At 44.9% G+C, this 13,325-nt stretch overlaps 1 protein-coding gene across 4 annotated transcripts in view; it reads right to left on the minus strand.

Annotated features, from left to right (window-relative positions):
- The window catches only part of Retreg1 (reticulophagy regulator 1), a 141,235-nt gene that overhangs the window by 13,562 nt on the left and 114,348 nt on the right, over positions 1-13,325 (minus strand). The window contains exon 1 of one of the 4 annotated variants that reach the window (XM_052159559.1): positions 10,321-10,411. The exons of the other annotated variants lie outside the window; for them this stretch is intronic. The gene's annotated coding sequence lies outside the window, so the exon portion shown is untranslated. Of the gene's footprint in view, positions 1-10,320; positions 10,412-13,325 lie in introns of those variants that run through there. 4 annotated transcript variants of the gene reach the window in all.

The following is a 13,325-nucleotide window of genomic DNA, read 5'->3' on the forward strand; positions in this document are numbered from 1 at the left end:
GTGGCCACAAGCGAAGGTTCACGGGAGCGAGAGTCACCCCTGGTTCCTACCAGCCTCAGTTTCCCAGGGCCCCCAGGCCTGTAGTCCTAGGTGTTTATGTCACTGCACAGATCCCAGTCCCCTTCGAGCCGCCCCAGCTTTCAAAGAGGCTGGGCCCCAGAATCTGCAAGACTTGATGGTCTGTAAACACAGTATGGTGGCTCCTTGGACAAGCAGCCCCTTTAGCAACAGGAAGGAGCTTTGAGTTAAATTTTAAGCTAATATCCTTGCTTTCCTGCCTCCACTGTGCTGGCAAACTATAACGAGTCATGCGCATGCTGCCCACCCTTCGGAGTTTTTCTGGCTCCCAGGCTATGGAATGAGGCCTCACTTGAGAAGATCCTGGCAGAGCAGGTTGGGGGAAGCTCAGAAACTTTCAAGAATAAGCATCCTTGGCACTCCTAACCATGGGTTTCTTACCCTAAGAGTCGCTGTGAGCAAATTATGTGGAAGTACTATTTTAAAAACACAGAGATGGAGACATTTGCTAGGGCAAGATGGTATGTCAGGGGCTAGATTGATTCCCTCCCCTGGGCATTAGGCAAAGGAGGAGAGAGACATGAGGAACCAAGTCTCTTGTGGTTGCCTAGCTCCCTCACTGCCTTTACAGTTTCCAGAGCCCAGAGCAGGAGGAGCCACTCAGGTGGGCTCTGTCATCTCCCTGAACTGATCCAAGAGTGAGGAGTTCACAGGCCCAAGAGTAGATGAATGGAGGGTGCACTTAGTAGGTGTGCAGGGGAATCCCCTGACATTTTCAGCAGGGGACTGATAGGTGTGCCTGCATGAGGAACTAACTCAGCAGAAAAGGTCCGCGCTGAATGCAGAGAAAGAGCCGTATTGGTGCCAAGGAGACTCCTCGTCCCACCAACTCAACTAGGAGAACCTCAGAATTCACAGTCATTGATAGAGCAATGATAGACCCCGGTGAGGTCTTGGCTCAACAGCCAAGAAAAATAATCGTCTCTGAACTGTGCTCTGCTCTGGTCCTGGGGGCAGCGTTTACAACCAGGCTTCCAAAGGGCCACCCTGATCCAGTTGCTCAAGTAGGTTTCAAAAAGTCAGATAGGTCTGAATGACTTTAAAGCAAACAAACAAACAGAAAACTTCTGTGCCTTTTGTGTTATTTTGTTCTTCTTTTCCTTTAAATTTATAATTATCAGGGCTGGAGGGATGGTTCTCCAGTTAAGAGCATGCACTGCACTTCCCTGGGACCAGAGCTTAGTTTCAAGACCGCCTACCTCATACAGCTCACAACTGCCTGAAATTTCAGAGTTGGGAGGGGGGGAATCCAACACCTCTAGCCTCTTTGGATAACTACAGTCATGTACATAGACTCATACAAAACAGATATTCTTTAAAAATATAAAGTTATCAAAAGCAAGGTTTGAGTTTATTTGGGTTGTTTGGTAGCCCAGGGTGGCCTTGAACTTGCTACATACCCTTGAGTCTCAGATTTTGTACTTACAGAGTGCTGGAATTATAGGCATGTGCAGGCATGCCCAGGAAAAAGTGTAGTTTAGCACTTAACCTGATGGAATTCTCAAGTGTCTGTGGCTTCACGGTGTAGAACACAGTATTCTCCATTAGGGGGTTCTCTAAGATCAGGAAACATGACAGTCAAGGCGCTTTAAAAATAAACTGTCTTTCTGAACTCTGGGGAGATGTGCTGGCTAGAGTTTGACCATTAACAATACTCATATTGAAACAAGTGAGTCTTGGTGTCATTTTCAAAAAGTAAGGTCTCTTGTGGGCACTTCACTTCTCACATTCCAGGGAACACACCAAGTGTGCTTACTGTTGCTATTCCTGACTCCAGAGACTTCACATGAGGAGGCATAGCCCTCAACCAGTAAGACACAGTGCCTGAGAACACATACCCATATTGACATATGCCACATGTACACGCACTTGTGCACACACACAGTGAGAGAGAGAGAGAGAGAGAGAGAGAGAGAGAGAGAGAGAGAAGAGACTTCATGCATCAAAGTTACCTGTTAGAAATAGCTTTTAATCTTAAGCTACTAGAGAAAAAATATTTTGAAAACTAAGTAGGGGATTGGATAAGAGAGTCAAACTTGTTAAATACAAATGTTTTAAGTTGTAGACCTTATGGGATAAACTCGTAGCTGTGTGGTTATAAACTTTTCAAAAGTGAAAAGTATATTTTAAAACTGAAGACTATTTAAACTTTAGGTTAAAGAAATAAGTACCAAAGAGAACAGATGGGGAAAAGGGGGGGGGGGACGTGTGTGTGTGTGTGTGTGTGTGTGTGTGTGTGTGTGTGTGTGTGTGTGTTTTGGGGGAGGGGCTAGAATATAAATGAATCTTGAAGATCCAGTTTGAATTCTTGGTACTGCTAAGACCAAACAAGAAACAATGTACAAAGCAAGGCCGTCCACAAATTAAGGCCGGTTTCCTTTTCCATAAAGCTGTTTTTCAGTTTTATTTCCGCCATTTATAACAACATAAAGTACTAGCACTTTTTTAAAGCTAAAATAATGGAAAACTGTACATTTTAAATTATGAGGTAGACAACTATTAAAAATAATTATAGAATAAGATTACACAGATTAGCAAGACTTTTTATTTAGTTAACATTTTTTTAAGTTGAAGAGTCAGGGAGATTGAATAACAATCCAAATAAACACAGTAACCCATTTCAAGTCCAGGGTGTAACACAGCATGAAACTACCAAGAGGACACCTTCCAGGGGACAGGCACTCGCCCTCCTCTTAGAAACTCAATAACCTCATGTAGTCATCACAGCTGACTTATTACACCCCAGGCTACTGCCAAAGGAGTTGAGCTCTAGATTCTGCATCTCTGTGGCTCAAGGTCACATGGAACAGGAGTGACGGTACAGGAAGTTCACAGTCCATCCTGGAACATGAAGATCACTTCAGAGATGACTGGCAAAGGGCGTCCATCCCTAACTACAGCTAAAGGAGTCCAAACAGAGACATGCAAAGAGAAGCTCTGGTCCAGGCCAAACCTGGCCTGAGGGCCCACGGTCCCTCTCCGCTCTTTCCAGCACATTAGCAGTTTCTACGCAGTCCCCACCAGCAATCCTCTGTCTGAGGCCAGCCGCTCAGACTAAATTACATCCTTCTGGATAATGATGGCTAAGACTGCGGTTTGTTAAAAGGCTCCATCCTCAAGCAGTGTCTCAGATCATCCTCACGTGATCCTTTTCTCTCAGCAAGTCATCACAACACCCTGCAAGTCAGGACTGGTATACTGGTCTCCATTTTACCCGCCCCCCAGAGAAAATGGGGCTCAGGAGATCTGTTACTGGGAGCCATGGTTTTTATATTGTCTTCACGCAGAAATTCTGTTGGGATGGGTTTATAATCTTTGTAATGCTCACTCCCCATTAGATTTTAAATCTAATTTAAAAATTTGGTGGGCACTATTCTGGCCTGAGACAAGCAGGGAGGGCTAGGGATAGAGCTCGCTTGGTACAGTGCCTGCCACACATGTACTTTTCTAGTAACTTTGTAGATTTTCACAGTCATGTGTGGATTTTGTGATCCAATAATCATTTAAAAACGTATTTAGAAGATTCCTGGCAGAGCACTATGGGAAACTATTTCACAGTATGATTTTATTAGAGGTAGGAAATATATATAAATTGAAGCTAAACAGTATTTTTCAGAAAGTTAGCCGTGTCATCGTCCTATGTGACGAGCTTTTAAAAAAGGATTTGTAATAACTTGTCACCTAGCAACTGTGACAAACAGCTGGTACAGCCCTCACACCTATAAATACGTGTTGGCCTAGAGACCTTTCATTCTCGGCGAGTGACTCAGGGTCCCATGCTCACACTGGGGACCATCTGTTGATGCTAATTCCTGTTGAATTTTTCTTAGAAAGGTCAGTCAATATCTGGTTACATACTTTTAACATTTCTTAGTGTAACGTGCTGGAATTTTTTTTTAATCCTCTGGAGACTTGCTATGCCCTCTCTGAGTGATTATGTGTAGGGAGAGGAGCAAAATCAGAACAGGGAAATGTCTCTCTCCACAACACGGAATTAGAGGCATGACGAAGCAAATGGGATGTGTCAACTAGAGGATTAAGGAAGCAAGCAGAAGATTAAACAATTACAGAGCTCAGAGGAGGCTCTCACTTCCTCAGACCAGTTAGCCAAGGGGCAGGTCCTCCCAGGGACAGGGACAAAGAGGCGCCGGTTGAGTGCCTGTTTCCTTCAAATGGAAGCAGAGCCCCACCATCTTGGCCAAGTTAGTGTTCTGTTTAGTCCCCTCATACATGCACGCAAAAAATGCTTGTTCACGCGCGTGCACGCGCGCACACAGACACACACACACACACTCACTCAAGCGTGTACACACACCTCCCTCCCCCCCCCCCCACATCCCTAATTTGAAAAGGTGCAGGAATTGGCCACTCCTCAAGACTGTCCTTCCCTTTGCAACTCAAAACTACAGCGCAGTGCCACTTTGGGGCAGGGAGGCACAGATCATCAAATCCACCGTCTGGAAGGGAGGGGGCCTTCCTCTGCTAGCTGTGAAGTTCTCCTGAAGCTCCCAGGGATAAGATGCCAGCCATTTTCAACATTCCTACCGTTATTAGTGTTTAGTAACTAGGTTCTGTAAGACAAGGACGCAAGCAAGGAAATGACCTCCCAAGTGTACTGCGAGCAATGAAGACTAAGAGGCCCTTCTTTCTTGAACACCAACGCCATGATTTAATCACTTCACTGTCCCTGAGCAGGAAAAGACTTCCACTCTACCCTCAAAGGCACATAAAAATCAGTCACGGAAAGCAACGTATTATTGTAGAGTGGGCTTGCTAACCTCGAATTCTATTTGATCTGTCGTTTCCAGCAAATTACAGTCCAGAGTTTATTGCCGTTGGGCTCAAAGGTGAATGTCCATTCCCTGTTTTTTGACCTTGGGTTTAGTTGTATGAAACTGGGGGGATTTTTTTTAAAGAATATGTTTCTTAGACGTGAAAAACATGAAAAAAAAGTGAAGAACATAATTCCTGATTTTGCTCTTTAGAGATGAAACCGATTACACTGGATCTAAGCCCAAACTGACAGAATTACCGAGTCATTCCAAATTGTGTCTAATACAAAGGCCAATTAATTAATACAAAGGAAAATTAATTGTAATGTATGTGATAAAGAAGGATAACCTGGGTTATGAAAATAACTTGGTGACTCTCCTGCACAGTATAGGTATCAACTCTTAACAAACGTAGTAGACCATTTGGCTGTAGGTCATATTCATGCCTTGAGCCGTTCTTTAAAGAGTACACTCACTTCTTTCTCTCTATAGGTAAGCCAGCAGTTGAATGAAATAACCATCAGCTTTTAAAAGAATACAACCATATCAAAATGACCACACCCTACCAGGCATAAAAACAACTACATTCTCAACAAGGTATCTCTGCTCTGCTAAACTGAAGCAGATTTTGGGAAAAAAATAAGATATGGTGTAAATTGTGAAGTTTTTTTTTTTTGTTTTGTTTTTTTTTTTTTTTGGATTTTTTGGTTTTTTCAAGACAGGGTTTCTCTGTATAGCCCTGGCTGTCCTGGAACTCACTTTGTAGACCAGGCTGGCCTCGAACTCAGAAATCCGCTTGCCTCTGCCTCCCAGAGTGCTGGGATTACAGGCGTGCACCACCACCGCCCGGCAATGGTGAAGGCATGAAGGGAAAATGGGTGCGGTATGAATTTGGGGGTGTGGAAGGCACAATCAGGACACAGCATGATGAAAGGTGACATTCCTTAAATCTTGCCACAGTCTGGAAAGAAGTCAATCCATTAAGAGATAAGCAACAGAAAATAACAACAAAAACAACAAAAAAGGTAAACATAAAAAAATTTTTTCGGCCAGGTGGTGGTGGCCTATGCCTTTTATCCCAGCACTTGGGAGGCAGAGGCAGGCAGGTCTCTCTGAGTTCGAGGCCAGCCTGGTCTACAGAGTGAGTTCCAGGACAGCCAGGGCTACACAGAGAAACCCTGTCTTGAAAAAACAAAAACAAATTTTTTTTTCCTTCCTGAGGTGGAGGGTGTTTCTATAGGACCATATCTCCTCCGCTTCCTTATGCGCATAAGTAGCAATAGGAATTGGCCCACGAATGGACAGGGTTAGTCCTTCAGTGTGTTCGAGTTGTAATTCAGAAGTCAGCATGTGTACATACGAGGGCTGCCTGCAAACAGCTATTTACAGAGGCCCTCTACTGCTTCATTTTCATACACACTATGAGTTTGCAGCAGAAGCCCCATTTTTAAAATGTGCATTCATAAAAGAAATGGAATGCGGTATAACAAAAGAGGGTGAGGACAGTCTAGGCTGAACCATACCAGGGCCTGCTCATCACCAGTCCTCCTCCTTCATTCTTGCCTGTGGGTGACAGATACTCATCTTTGCCACCGGAGTAATCGGCTGGCTCAAGTTTCTGCCCGCGGTGTGCAGGGGAATTTAGTGACCGCCACCTGCAATTTGTGTGTGTGTGTGTGTGTGTGTGTGTGTGTGTGTGTGTGTGTGTGTGTGTAAAATGTCAAGCAATGGGTCGCAGATCATCTGCTAGCCAAAAGCACTTTCAGGAAAGCACTTTCAGGAAATCACTTTTGAGATATCAGAGAGCCAGAGGCCGCTGTGTATGTGCCCAGCCTCACAGCTCTCAGATGCAGGCGGGCGGGCGGGCGGGCGACCTACCTATTCCTCTTCTCCACGGGGCACTGTTACTGCACATGCCTTGTAGCAAGATGACTTTAGATGCCTTCTGTTTGGTACACAGGCACATATGGATGCACAGCTAATAAGTAATAATTCTTCTACTTTCTGTTTGTATGCTATATGTTGCTTCCATAAATGAGATTAGAAAAAATAATACAGAGAAATGGCTTTCTGATCTACTCCAATCGTTTACTTTTCCTGGGTGAGAAGCAGCCAGAGCCACAAAAACAGAACTGCCGTGCAGCATCCATTTAACTGGGCCTGGCCATCCCAGCATTGTCTCCACGAGGACAAGCAGATAAGTCTTATGGGGTGCTTAAACACCTTTATTCTAAACTTCTTGGGAACCCATGACCTTAGGTGGAGGCTACAATGGTAATGAGTTGTTGGGAATGCAGACACAGCCAAATACAACTGGGGATTGCCACCAGCATATCTGACAGCCAAATACAATGGGGATTGCTGGGCAAAAGAAAACCACTTCTTTCTGTCTTTCTTTCTTTCTTTCTTTCTTTCTTTCTTTCTTTCTTTCTTTCTTTCTTTCTTTCTTGTCTTGTCTTGTCTTGTCTTGTCTTTTCTTTTTCTTTTTTTGTCCCTGAGACAGGGTTTCTCTGTGTAGTCCTGGCTGTCCTGGAACTTACTCAGTAGACCAGGCTGGCCTCGAACTCAGAAATCCACCTGCCTGTGCCTCCCAAGTTCTGGGATTAAAGACATGGGCCACCACTGCCTGGCAAAACACTTCTTTTTAAATTAACAATAATTAATTTAAATAAACAGTATACAAAAGAAACAGGGAGAGGTCTTTATCAGTCCTTGGTTAGGTATTCTGTGCTTTGAATTTTTTGCTTTTTGATGATGTGATGGTTAGTTTTGATTATCAAAAAGATACAACCTAGAATCACCCCGGGAGAAGGACTTCTAAGAATGTCTGTGAAGAATTCTCTAAATTCCATTAGCTGATGTGAGAGGATCTGCTACTGTGGACAGCTCCATTACCTAGGCTTGGGGTCCTGGACTATACAAGTGAAACTGCTCAATCCCAACAGGTTTGGGGGAGTCCCTCTACCTGTCACAGCCATAAAACACCCCAGGCAAAGATTCACTAGATCTCTGTGTTCATCCAAGTTTTTATATCAATTTCTCCCGTTTGACACTTTTAAGGTACAAAGGAATGATTAGTGGAAGAATGAAACACTTCTCTGAATTTTGTCATTAACCAACTCACTTATCAAGAGCAAGAGAAATGAGTGTCCTTTTAAGCAGTTATGATAAAGGCTGTGAGAGATGGGGACAGGTAGATCGACAGCAGGGCTCCCATGTTCAAGAGTTCACACGAGGAATCGGCTTCTTGCCAATAAGAAGATGAACATAAATAGACATTAACTGATTGTGGGAATCATGGTCCCCTCTGTGGGCCCCAGGTTAGGTACTTCCAAACCTTCTGAAGTCTGAAGTCAGATGAACTGAATACTTCAAGTCCTATATATTTCTATGAAACAGATATTTGCTTTCTTATGAAGAATGGAGTTAATACTTTGTATTAAGTAGAGAAGAAAATAATATTCAATGCTAAGAACACCACTTAGAACATCCCTATGATTCAGATGGGCAGGGGCATCTGGGACAGTAGCTATCAGTGACCTTCAAGTGCTGTCTTAATGTCAGACCTAAGGCCCCATGGCTCCCAGACAACAGACCTCCTGCTATCCTGGGAAGATGCCAGGACTCTTTCACTTTCCGGTGTTATAAGGATATTAGAATGTACAATGGTGCAATGGGTTCCGCCAATGCCTGTGGTCCTGTCATGGAGAGATGTTAAACCATGAATTATTTCATCATTCATGATGGACTGCTCCAATGTCTCAGCTGATCTTCAGGCCCTTGTAACCGTGGGCTGGGACAACTGCCCTGATGCCTTGCTGCCCGGCCTTCCAAAGAGCCAGCAGGCTCAGTCTGAAGACCACCTGCATCCTCTTATCTTCCCCAGCACTTTTCCTCATTTGACAAAGTCAATAAAATACAGATGGAAAATCTCTGCACGTGATCAGGGCAAAGATCATGGACTTTATTATCCTGGAGATCCCAGAAACTGGAGTTAGAGTATAAAGAAAAAAATATAGCAATACAGCTAATGGTAGGCCTTAACCACCTTGAGCAATTCAATCAGTCTCAGATTTTCATTATAGGGTTTTTAAGACTATCATCTCCTATGCTATGGTATTAGCAACAATGGTCACTCATAAGCTTTTTTTTTCAGTATTACGTAACAACTCTTATTCAATATGGTCTAGGTTATATATCAATTCCAAATCATGTTAATCAAAATATGGTATGGACATTCCCAGACCCATGTTTTAATTTGGGGGCTGATTTAAGACTAAGGAACAAAGCGGCACAACCCTGAAGACATCCAATTAGATCCAGAAGGGGGGGGGGGCGCTTGTGTGTAAGTCCTAGGAACTTAGAAAGTCACCAACTAATGTAGAGCTAGGTACGAAGACTTATTTTCTTACATAAATATACATTTATGTAATAATTTCTTAATTCTATTATTTTTAATTTCTAGCTTCACTTTTTTACAGATGAGTAAAAACTTAATGACATAATTAATATTGGGACTTTTAGAATATTTATTGTCTATACTTTTTAAATGATGTCATTTAATGATGTTTAATTCTCTGAGAGTTTCATACAGTGTATTTTGATACTATTCACCCCCCACACTCACACGCCTAGCAAATCCTCCGCCTCGCTCCACATCCAACTTCACAGCAATTTACTCTTACCAACTCTCTCAAATGCCTTCAACTTAATTCTCATAGAAATATCCAACTGCGTGGTAAGATGTGTTTGCCTACTATATCAAACGTCAGAGTGATAGGGGCTCAGGCAAGAAAGCAGGTCGTTTCTCTATGTGACAGCCGAGCCTGAAGGCCCAGACTTGACATGGACATATCCACGCCATTAGGACCCTGGACCCATTGCTCGGTTACTCTCAAGCAGCACTTCCTCCGAATGGTCCAGGGCTTTGCTTTAGCTGCTCAGTTAACTCAGTCACATCGTCACTGTAAAGAAGAAAGTACCGAGAAAGCATTCCCCTTTCTCTCTAACGCCGTGTACCTATATACGTTGTATACACAGCTTTCATTCACCCTCTTTCAGTTAGAACATGGTCATGGAACTGTAAGACAGTCTAGGAAAGAGCTGAGCTGTTACTGACCACATTCCAGCTGAAACCAGGATTCCACTGCCAAAGGAAGAAAGGGAAGTTAGATATTTGGGAGGAAGCGGCAGAATGTGCCACAACCACACTCTTTGACTCAATGACTTCAGCAGTTTGCATAACTTATCATTAAACCTCACAGAAGCACAGAAACAATGGGCACAAAGGGGTGTGAGGATAAATACAGCTAATGTAGAAGTCGCACACCTCTAATGGTGGAGGCAGTTATATATCAGAGCAGCAGCAGGCAAACATTTTCTGTAGAGGGGCAGAAGGTAAACATCTGCATCTTCGCTGGATATATTTCAGTGAAAGAGCAAAACAGTGATCCAATAAAATTTGACTTACAAAAGCAGGCAGCACGATAGATTAGTCCCACAAACCACAGTGGTCTACTAGCTCAGGATGTCACCAGCTTCAGAAACATGGCTTGAATGTAGTGACAGACACAGATGAATCCAGCAACCAAACCAGGAACCAGGAAGATACTTGCTACTGGGGCAGCCCTCCTACTGTACTAAAAACTACATTAGCATTCTGTTTCTATTACATCCTGTCCCCACATCATCTGACTGGTTGAGGAAAATACCCCATTTTTCCAGAAGATAAGCAAACACAGCCAAGAAAGCAGCACTCAATCACCCTTCTCTAGTCCAGATAAAAGAATGTTTTACCAGAAATCAGCTGTGACTCACTACACTGGGGACATGGGACCTGAAGAGGCCACCTCCTATAGCCAGGCAGGAACCCCAGGGGATTGATAGGGACACCAACCGACCGACAAAACTTTTGACCCAAAATTTATCCAGTCTACAAGAAATGCAGGGATAGGGGATGGGGGATGGAGCTGAGACTGAGGGAATGGCCAACTAATAACAGACCCAGCCTGAGGCCCAGCTCACGGGCAAGCCCCAGTCCCTAACAGTATTAATGGTACTCTGCTATGCTTGCAGACAGGGGCCTAGCACAGCTGTCCTCTGAGAGGCTCTTCCACCCAGAAGCTGACTCAGACAGATGCAGAGACCCAGAGCCAAGCAGTGGACGGAGCTTGGGCCGTCTTATGCAAGAATAGGAAGAAGGACTGTGGGCCACAAACGGGATACATAGGGACTCCACGGGAAGGCGAACAGAGTCAACTGATGTGGACCCTTGGGGCTCTCAGAAACTGAACCACCAACCAAAGAATATATATGGGCTGCACCTAGGCGTCCCTGCATGTATGTAGCAGATGTGCACCTTGGTCTTTATGTGGGTCCTGAACACTCAAGCAGGAGCTATCCCAGCTATCCCAGCTGTTGTCTGTCTGTGGGATTTGTTCTAGCTGTGCTGCCTTGTCTGGCCTCAGTGGGATAGGATGTGCCTAGCCTCGAAGATTTGATGTGCCGGGGAAGGGGGGATACCCAGGAGGACCCCTGCCCGCTCAGACGAGAAGGGGAGGGGGTGGGAGAATGATTGTGGGAGAGAGTAACCTGGAGAGGGGCAGTGAGCAGGATGTACAGTGAATAGGTGAAAACATAAATAAATAAGAACAAGCAAGTAAACAAATAAGCAAACTACCCTGCAGTGCACAGTATGTAAAACACATGCACATGAACCCCTATTGTATCACGAGCAAAGCACCCCCTGCAGGCCTTACCTTGTAACAGAACAACTGCAGAGCTTAAAATAGCCCTGTGCTGGAGGTTCATCCCAGTGTTAGCAAGGAGGCACCTAACCTTCAGCTTTGCCTGCGTAGCAACTGCCAAGGTCTAAAATGCCAGAACCTTCGTAACTAATGAGGGGCTGTAAAAGTGAGGGTACCATCACAGTCACTGAACAGTTGCCGGGTCTTCCAAAGTTGAGAGAGGCAGAGGAAGGCATTGACCAATTGTCCTCCCTCTAGATTTTGCTCAGAGGCAAACATATACCATTGCTTCCCACACACGGCGGACTGTTAATGTGTTACGTTACTCCTTCCAGAAAGTTCCCGACAAGGCTTCATGATCCTTATCAGAGCCCACGCACCTCTGCCAGTTTATTAAGAGTTAACACAGGGAAAAGAAGCTATGAGCCGTCAAAGCCCGGGCACGCGGGACACAGCAGCTCCCTATCCTGTCCTTACCCTCTCTCGTGGTAAAGGAAGTACCAGTTCTTTCCCTTCCTCATCAATGACAATGTTTGTTGTGTCTGGAAAGCAAGACCATTAATTCTAGGTTTGTAATTTCTCTGAATGTGTGCTCATTTTCTAATGAAATACACATCTCCGCAGCCTTTCTTAGCACAAACAAGTAGGTTTCTGAAAGCAAGTTTCCCCAGTATCTCAGAATGAAAGGAATAGGACTGTTTAGAATCTGTCCTGTTTACCTAGCTATGGAGGGGGACACAGCAACCACTGGTGAGTAGTCCAGCGACCCCAGAACTACTGAACAAAAGCTGCAGAGTCTGACCCTTGGTCAGCCTCCGCGGCCCAGGAGAAACCTGCCTTTTCTAAGAACATAAGTACATTTTTAATCCCCTCTCCTTACCTAAGGGTGGCGCCCATATAGTTTACGACATGACTTTAAGATGCACCACAGGAAAATGAGTTTGGTTTCAAACTGAAACACTTAGAAGCTCAACTAGCTCAGAGGGAAACGTCGCATCTCCCTCTGATGTCAGGAATATTTGCACGTTGTTGCCTCTGTTCTGTTTACACATCTAGCAAGGGGCATTACCATCACCAACATAGTGTGGTGATCGTTAGCATCCGTGTGTGTGTGTGTGTGTGTGTGTGTGTGTGTGTGTGTGTGTGTGTGTGTGAGTATGCCCGGCTCTGGGAGCACCAGTCTCCGCCCCTGAAACCTTGCACCCGGAGGCTGAGCATGCGCAGAACCTCCGCGACCCGCTGTTGCCAGGCAGAAGGAACATTCTGGGCTTTGCTTCTTTCCATCACCTCTCTCCAGATCAGGCACAACTGCAGCCCTCCCTCCCTGGGCAAAGAATCTGCTGCAGTCTGGTGACGCCTCTCTGAGACACTACTACAGGCCACAGTGCCAGATCTTTAATAGCCCCGGCTGGTGTTTACCCAGCGAGCGAAGATTACACACAGAGCAAGCCAACTCTACACAAACAAGACTAAAGCTTGGTCTGGATGAGTCTCAGAGCCTCCTTCTAAGGTGGTCTCGTCTGTATCCCTAAGGAGAGGGCTATGACCCACGAGAAGCAGAGCCGTAAAGCCGTCTTCCCAGTCGCCGTGCTCCTTACGTGTCCCCAGAGACAGCCGGGACATTCCTGCCCTCCGGTTTCCCAATTTCAGCATCAGAACACTTTGTGACCTAGATGTACTACAGGGATTGCTACATCCAGGGTTGGCCCCCTGCCTTCTCAGTTGCCTT

The sequence above is a fragment of the Apodemus sylvaticus genome, chromosome 16 (assembly GCF_947179515.1).
Source record: "Apodemus sylvaticus chromosome 16, mApoSyl1.1, whole genome shotgun sequence".
NCBI lineage: Eukaryota > Metazoa > Chordata > Mammalia > Rodentia > Muridae > Apodemus > Apodemus sylvaticus.